This window comes from Nematolebias whitei, chromosome 11 (genome assembly GCF_014905685.2).
Source record: "Nematolebias whitei isolate Nwh7 chromosome 11, NemWhi1, whole genome shotgun sequence".
NCBI lineage: Eukaryota > Metazoa > Chordata > Actinopteri > Cyprinodontiformes > Rivulidae > Nematolebias > Nematolebias whitei.
Window position 1 is genome coordinate 22,510,126 of NC_056508.1, and position 7,934 is coordinate 22,518,059.

General features: G+C 40.0%; 1 protein-coding gene across 3 annotated transcripts in view; it reads right to left on the reverse strand.

Annotated features, from left to right (window-relative positions):
* Nucleotides 1-7,416, reverse strand: part of LOC119417536 (synaptotagmin-2) — a 67,688-nt gene extending 60,272 nt beyond the window's left edge. For 2 of the 3 annotated variants that reach the window (XM_037684765.1, XM_037684763.1), the window contains exon 1: nucleotides 7,352-7,416. The gene's annotated coding sequence lies outside the window, so the exon portion shown is untranslated. Of the gene's footprint in view, nucleotides 1-2,966; nucleotides 3,003-7,347 lie in introns of all 3 variants that reach the window. The other variant, XM_037684764.1, reaches the window with a different exon arrangement.
* Between the last annotated feature and the right edge of the window lie 518 nt (nucleotides 7,417-7,934).

Here is a 7,934-nt window from a genome sequence, read left to right on the forward strand (position 1 = left end):
AAAAAAAAATAAAAACAAAAACAACAAACTTTATTTACATAATCACAGAATAATTGAACAATGAAAAGAAGAGAATAATGGCCAGAGGGAGCATAAATTGAACAAAAATAATAAACAGAAAATTACAGTTCTTGCAGGTAGAAATCAATTGTACAATATGTAAGCCAAGGAGCCTCATGTAAAAAAAAAAAGTCCACAATCACAAGTTGGGAGCAAGCCCATGTTGGCGTTTTTGCCTTTAGATTAGTTGAAGGTCTAATTGTTAGCAAATATTGTTTAAACTCAAGCAAAAAAACCCAGAGACATCAGGTTTGCTCTTCAAAAATGTGCATTTGTGAATGTGAAATTTAGCTTTAATGATTAATAGATTAATTAAGAAAACCTTCAGATTCATTTTGCCACTATTTAAACCCAAACAGGGCATGTTCCCAATACAGCTGAAAGCTTGCTTGTATCTTTGAGTCAACATAGTTAAAAAAATGTTGCAAAAACACTTTGGAATGACAGTCGACCAATTTTCTAGAGTTGAGGTCGGTGCTTTGTGAAAGTCTTTCCAAGCGCTTGATGTCTGCCTGTTTTTTATTCATTTGGGATTATATTACTGAAGCACCAAACTTTTATGGGATGTGTTTGAGGTGAGGTTGTAGAATTTAGAGGTAGTCCTCCTGAGGCTGTTTTACCCTGAGGCTGTTAGGCTCGTGAATCTCTAACCCGGATAATCACTGTGAAAAATCACATCATGTTGCTGCTGATCTGTTTCATGTTGCTGCTGATCTGTTTCATGTTGCTGTGTTGATTCGTTCTCATCTGCTCACACAGACTCAAGTTCGTGCTGCTGTTCGATGTAATGTTATGCTATCTGTGCTTAGTGTATTATTTAGCTGATGTTTTTCTTAGTTCATATCATAGATCTTATTACTGTTTTTCTTTTACATTTTATTGTTGGATGTAACTGGGACCCTGTGTACATAATCTCATTCCATCACATGTACCGCATTCAATTCAGTAAAAAAAATACTTTATTAATCCCAAAGGGAAATTATTTGTTGTTGTAATTCATTATCCTCATTTCATTAAGAGATGTTATAGATACTGATGGCTGTAGACAGGAAGGATCTCTTGTAAAGGTCCATCCCACAGTGGATCCTAAGAAACTGGCTGAAGATGCCGTCCGATCCGTCCATCCAGATTCAGCTGACCTCTCGGTTCCCCCGGACTGTAGGACCGCCCGAAAGCCGGGCAGAACTCCTCCCAGAGCGATGGCCACTCCTCTCAGCAGTCTGCTGAGCTCCTCGTCGCTGCGGACAGACAACTGTAGGTGCCAAGGGACGATCCCGGTCCTTCCACTGTCATGAGCCGTGTTTCCTGCTAGTTCCAGGATCTCAGTGATCAGGCACTCGGGCACAGCCGGCTGATAGATGAGAATGCATCCACAGAGCATCCTTTTCAACTCCTCTGAGATTTGGGGCTGTAGTTGAGATATTATTTGAGCATTTGAGATGTTAATCAGCTGCTCCTGGTTGTAGAAAACAGCCTTGTTGTCATGGTTATGCATCATAACAAATGTCCACAACTAAAAAAGTTTCAGTAAAAATCCTTCCAGCTGCACAGCATCCGATACCAGAGGAAACAATCATCCAAAAAAATGTGTTTTACATCCAGAAAAACAGGAATTAAAGTTTCCAAAAGCAAAATCTCAGAATGAAAGAAACAGAGCTGCTCCAACATGCAGCCACCTTGAGTGGCGCAATTCTAAAATTCATGAGATGCAAATGACAAATAAACCTCTCTGACTCTGACTCTCCTTCATTACTCCATTCACTTTGCACATTCTACTAGTATCACAGTATGATGCTGCAACCACCACCATGCTTGAGAGTTGGCACATTATCCTAAGGTTTGAACGCTTCACCATGACTCTTCCAAACATACTTCTTGTCACTTTGGCCAAATAACTCAACCTTTGTCTTGTCCAGAGCTCATCCATGTGGCCAGTTGCAGCCAAGATCGAAGGTGTTGCTTTTACAGCAGGGGCTTTATTTTGATTTTTTTTTTCTTCAAGTAAATCATAATATCTTAGAATTACTTTGACATTGACGCCCATGATGAGTGAATGTAAATGCCTGACTAGAACTACATATGAAGAGAAGTACAGCTGAGACATATGTACATATGTGCATAAACTTTCTCCCTGTATTTACTTTTCTCATCACCTTCCATTGATGACTGCTAAAGTAGATAACTGATTTCTTACTGCCATAAGAACCAGCAATAACAATAAAAAAAGGCCTGTCAAGCAATAAGCTGGTGCTGATTCTCAGCTGCCCAGGATGTGTTACTTCTTTAAAATTACATCAAGCAGAGATTACAGCTAATTCTAGCATAGCTTGTCCCCCTTGTATTCCATGTGCAGGCTTTTCTGCACTATTAGATATTTCTCGCAGCCAAGAGCCCTGAACCCCCAGCAGGTTATATTCAGTGTCTGAGTGGGAACAGAGTATTGATCCATCTGAGATTCATAGCACGCTGGGTAAACCTATCGTGACCAGCGCTGAAACCAATTTTATGAGGCAGGAAGCACGAAGGCACGGACTTGTAGTTCTTATCCTAAGTTTATTGCTGCTCTCTGGTAGATTCAGGTAATACTGTAATTATCAGCACAATTTCATTGATTAAGAACTAAGAAAGGGGAAAGAAACTCCATCAGATCTTACTTTGAACTAAACAGGCCAAGTCTCCAGAGAGATTTGGTGCAAGTTAGAATGCATATTTAATAAGGAGTGTGTGTGGAGAGTTACTGCATGGAGCTTACAGCCACATACAAAAGGCTGCCAATAAGTCAGCTCAATCACAGTGTGAAGTCATTAAAATGCACAACATCTCTTATAAGTCCATGTGTCTTAAACAGTATTTCAAAGTGTGCCATTTAGTCTTTACATTAATATTTCCGCAGGCAGTTGAATCACCTTCAGAGGATCTTTCTGGCCGTTCTGAACTGAAGCCTGGAGGCTCATTAAGGAAGTGCAACACTTGTGGTGAGGTTTCTCTGTCACTCTGATAAAATGATTCAACACAATGAAATGGATCAGATTGCACTGTTGCATCACTCCATGTCTGCCGCAACCCAGCACGGAATCAGAGCTGTTGCTCAACTGCCACCACACCAAAGTGTAAAGAGATTTAGAGATGGTGCTGCAGCGGTTTCATTTTAATTCCTTATAGAAGACACATTTTAGGAATACTCATAATAAGAAAATAAACCAGTAAGTTCTTTCCTGGCTTGTGCTCACGTGCAGCAACAGACACTCTTCTTTGTGTACAGTAATCCTATTTTTATATTTTCTCATATTTTTTCCCTTTTTATCCAAATTGTACATCTATAAAAGACCCTGAAAATAAAGCCTTCACAAGTATTTAAGACATAGCATTTCTTGAAGAAATGCTTGTTACTTGTTGACTTTCATGCCACAGTTTTGATCAACTTATGCTGAGAATTTAATTTAATTTAATTTGAATTTAATTTAATGTGGGGTCTACTTCCCCCTGTCGTTCTCCCCTCCCGTGGCAGGCCCCCCTGCCGCCAGTGCAGTGGCAGCTCTCAGCATCTGGGGCTGGGTGGTGGGGTGTGGGCCAGCCCGCCTTGGTGGCTGCCTGCCGGGGCCTGGGTGCCCTGGCTCTGTCGGGCCTCTGTTGGGGGGGCGGTGGTATGACCTCGGGACTCGGGGCTCAATGTCCGTGGCCAGATCTACTCTGGAGGGGTGGGTTGCCGGCGGGGCCTGTGGACTCATCGTTGAAGCCTCCTGGGGTTTCTGCATTGTGGTTGCTGGAGATCGCCCGGGTCTTCCCTTTGCTTCTCTCTCTGGGGGGTGCAGGTGTCCCTGTTGGGGGACTGCCTGAGCTCCGGGCTTGGAGGCCGCTGTTTGTGTGTCTGTAGCTCTGGTCTTCCCTGTGTTACCATCGTGTCCTGTGGGGACGGGTTTATGGGTCCCCACATCCACTATTGAACATTTTTATGGAGAAACCTTATAGTGACAAGCATGCTCACACAGGTGTTTAGATCCAGGTGTTTATCAGATACACACTCAGTTGGGTTGTGGAGACCACTAAATACATCTTGTATTACCATGTACCGTATAAAATACTTTCTAATGATGTTATAAGTATCATTATATATGTTGTTTTGTTGTTGTGGTTTCTCGGTTTTGTCTTTTCTTTCCACAGGTCTAGAGGCAGACTTCAATGATGTTGATTTGTGTTCTCTTTATACCTCTCTCTCTCTCTCTCTCCTCTATTCTTATCCCCTTGTTTCCTTTTTAACCCTTCTCCCACTTTTCTGCTTTGTTTTCTTCTTTGTTTTTTCATACCCGTGTCCAAATAAAGAAAAAAAAAAAAACCTTACGCTGAGAAATGTCATTACTCAGAGTCAGAGTTGTTTCTGTCAAGTCTTATATATTTAAACCGCTCCATAATTTGTTAACAAAGTTGACCTCAGCAATTAAGGTCAAAGTTGGAGTATGCTGTGGGAATGGCTCACCAAATTTAGCTCAACATCTTTAAAAAGACCATTATTGTCACTGTTGTGTTTTCCAAAGCTAGATGGCTATGGCAGTTGTACAATTCACTGATAAGTTACTGATAGGGCCCCAACTTGTCTCAATAGGTGTAACAGTCAAGTGTGATGCATATGTGTTCACAGTCTGATGTCATACCGCTCCTGAAGTGATTTGGTCCTCCACTTTTGACACATCTGGTGGCTTTGTTCTTCCTTTCTTATAAGCTTGTTTAAAATGCATCGTTTTACAGTCTTGGGAGGACAGATACTGCAGCTTGGGGCTGTGTAATTCCTGGGATGTTCTGCTTGACATTTCTTTCATAAAAAATGATAGAAATTAACTACAGTATATGGATGCTCTTGTCTCCCTTATTATTTTGGCTTAACAGCAGTTATACCTAATAGGTTAATTTCCCAAAGTTAATCTCTTAAAAAAGCATCTAATGATTGTGATTAGCAAAAGTCTTGCTCAAACTGTTAACACTCAGATTACGACTGTTTGCTCCTTCCACAATAGGTTTTAACTCAAAATCCAAAAACTGACTAGGTTTAAAGCATTTGTTATTGTTGAGGTTTGAATAGTTTTGGTGACCATATGAAATTGGGTTAACTCCAGGAGGTAGTTAGTTCCGTGGTTTATAAAATATTCAAGTAAAATAATGGTCAAATAAATACACTTACAAAACTGGGAAAACAGTTTGCCTTTGGCCAGTGGGCAATAACAATGGCCCTTGGCTTATGTTTGATTCATTGAAAGCAATGCTAACAGCACAACTTAAATCCCTGATTCATCTGAAATGTGCCAACTGCAAAACTAATGAGCACCTGCAGACAAAATAGTACTTGTGTTTGTGTAACAAATGAAAGCTTTGGTTCCAAAAGGGCTATTTACTTTATGCATTAAAAAAAAATCTTGAAAAATAATTTAATCAAAACCCTACAATGAGGCGAAATGTTTCAGCACAAAAAAAGAAACTGTCCAGATGACCTGACTGAAAATTGTTGGATTGTATACCTGGATTATTGAGCGTGGACTTGGTTGTTTTCAACCAGTTTGACAAGACTGTCAACAAGGAAGAGGGCCGGCAATAAAGTAGGGGCGTACCAAAGCGACCATCTTATCACAAGCAGAACTGGGTTGTTCCACTTTGGAGTAAGCTGTTGGAGGAAGAATCAGTTTTGTTGTGTGTTTCCTTGACTGATGAAGCCTTCCGGATCGAAGGCGAAACGTTTCAGCACAAAAAAATAAACTGTCCAGATGACCTGACTGAAAAAATGTTGGATTGTATACCTGGATTGTTGAGCATGGACTTTGTTGCCTATACTGATTACTTCTGTCATCAATAACTTTTACAGCTGGTGGTATTTACTGATCTACATCGATGGTGCTCAGCTACTACCACACTGAATTTTAGCTCAGCATCTACAACAGTGACTGAGATAGAAACAATTTTTGTGTTTTCTAAATCTGATTAGCTGTGGCAGCCATCTTAATTTGAGTTGATACCAAAAACCAGCATAGCAGTTACTTTCCGAGAGACTGAATAACATCCATTAACTGGTTCATAGAATATTTTGTTAACATGACACAGGAAAGTACATTATTGCCTGCATTTTGCCTTTTGGCCATAGGAGAAAAAATAACTAATAACCTTGCTGTTTGAGCAGACTATTCCTTAAAAAGTAAACAGATGTTGTAAAAGTCATGCAGATATTTACTACTACTAAACCCAAGTTTTATTTGAATTGTAAGAAATATAAATCTTACAACTTTATATGCAGTCATCTATATAGTAGTGTTGCACATTTAGTCATCATATTCATTTACCATCAATCTGTATCTCCTCTAGTAGATTTTGACCTCACCAGTGTTAAGAATGAGGCTCTCAGAGGGCAGAGAGCAGAATAAAAATGGTATAAAAGCAGCAGACCATGATGTTTCCTTCAAGACGCTGTTGTTTCCCGCTGGGTTTTATTAGCTTTCTGCAGCCCCTGCAGGACTCGGCTTACTTCACTCATGGAAATGACAGATTAATCAGCTGAGTGCTGGAGTGTGCAGGGGGATGCTGGAGACCAGCACACAAAAAGCAAAGTCAATAGTAAATCATGCTCATTCACAGCGAGCCGCACCTTCATCCTCACCAAGCCCATCCTGCCCGGCTCACACTGCGGTTGGCTTCCCTCTTCCTGGCACACGCTGAGCTTTTTCAAGAACAGATGGGAAAACCCAACACATGTTTCATGCTGACACCTAGTGGAGTCCAAAACATGTGACTCAAATCCTTTTTGCATATTCAGCCGTGTTAGTCTGATATGCTCGTTATTTATATATTAAAAAAAAAAAAAGCCAAGAAATGTTCCTCTGAAATAATTTGTCGTGAATTATGAAAACTTCATTCTTCCAAAAGAATTCTCGTAAAGAATTATTTTAAAATGATAAGCAAGAGGACTTTTGCTTTCAGGTCAGCTCATGTTTCACCTCACGGCTCATCAGAGTCTTATATTGTTGGATGGTTTCAGAAAGCATTCAGCCATGGACAGTGCCAACTGGGCCATGTCTTCAGTGGACAGTGAGGGCAAAATGTAGGCTGTATTTCTAAAAGGGGGTGCTGCAGAGGATGGAGGCGTGCAACAATGTGCAGTGATCTGTTCCTGATTTATTTTTATTTAAATAAAAGGACAGTCCCTGCAATGATTCTGAACCATTCTGATGGGGTGAATCATATTCTGCTGCTTCCTTTCACTTAAAAATCTCACTTCTGCAGTCAAGCACACAGAATCTGCTTGTTGGATACTTACAGCCAAAACCTTGGCTTGTGGGAAGTAGCTGGAAGTAATCACAGTGAGGGTGTCGTCAGTCCAAAATCCTGCAAGAGAAAAACAACATGAACTTAAAGAGACATTTCCACTGCTTGAGATAAAAGAAATTTAAAAAAAAAAAAAAATTCTTCCAATATTCTGAAGACAACAGTATTTTTTAACATAACCACACATTACAAAACCTTGATCTTCTGCAGATAGATTAATATTGATAACTGTCTCCAGGTACCAATAAAAACTGATGCCTGGATCGGTTTTGATTCACGAAACTAGAAGACAAATAAATTATCACTGACAGCTATCAGCTGCACACCACTGCTCAGCAATTATTGAATTAATTCACTGCTATTACTGTCATTGTGCTCTAATCACTGTTTGAAAACACAGAACTGAAAAACAGCAGTTCAAAACACACGTCCTCTAACACGATAACCATAGACTCATATTTCAACATTTACCAGCAAAAATCAACAGCTGCGTACTGACACATGTCAATTCACTGATGGCAGTCCTAAACAATTTACTGTCTTTTTTAAAATTTTAAGAAAATGGTTAAATATCA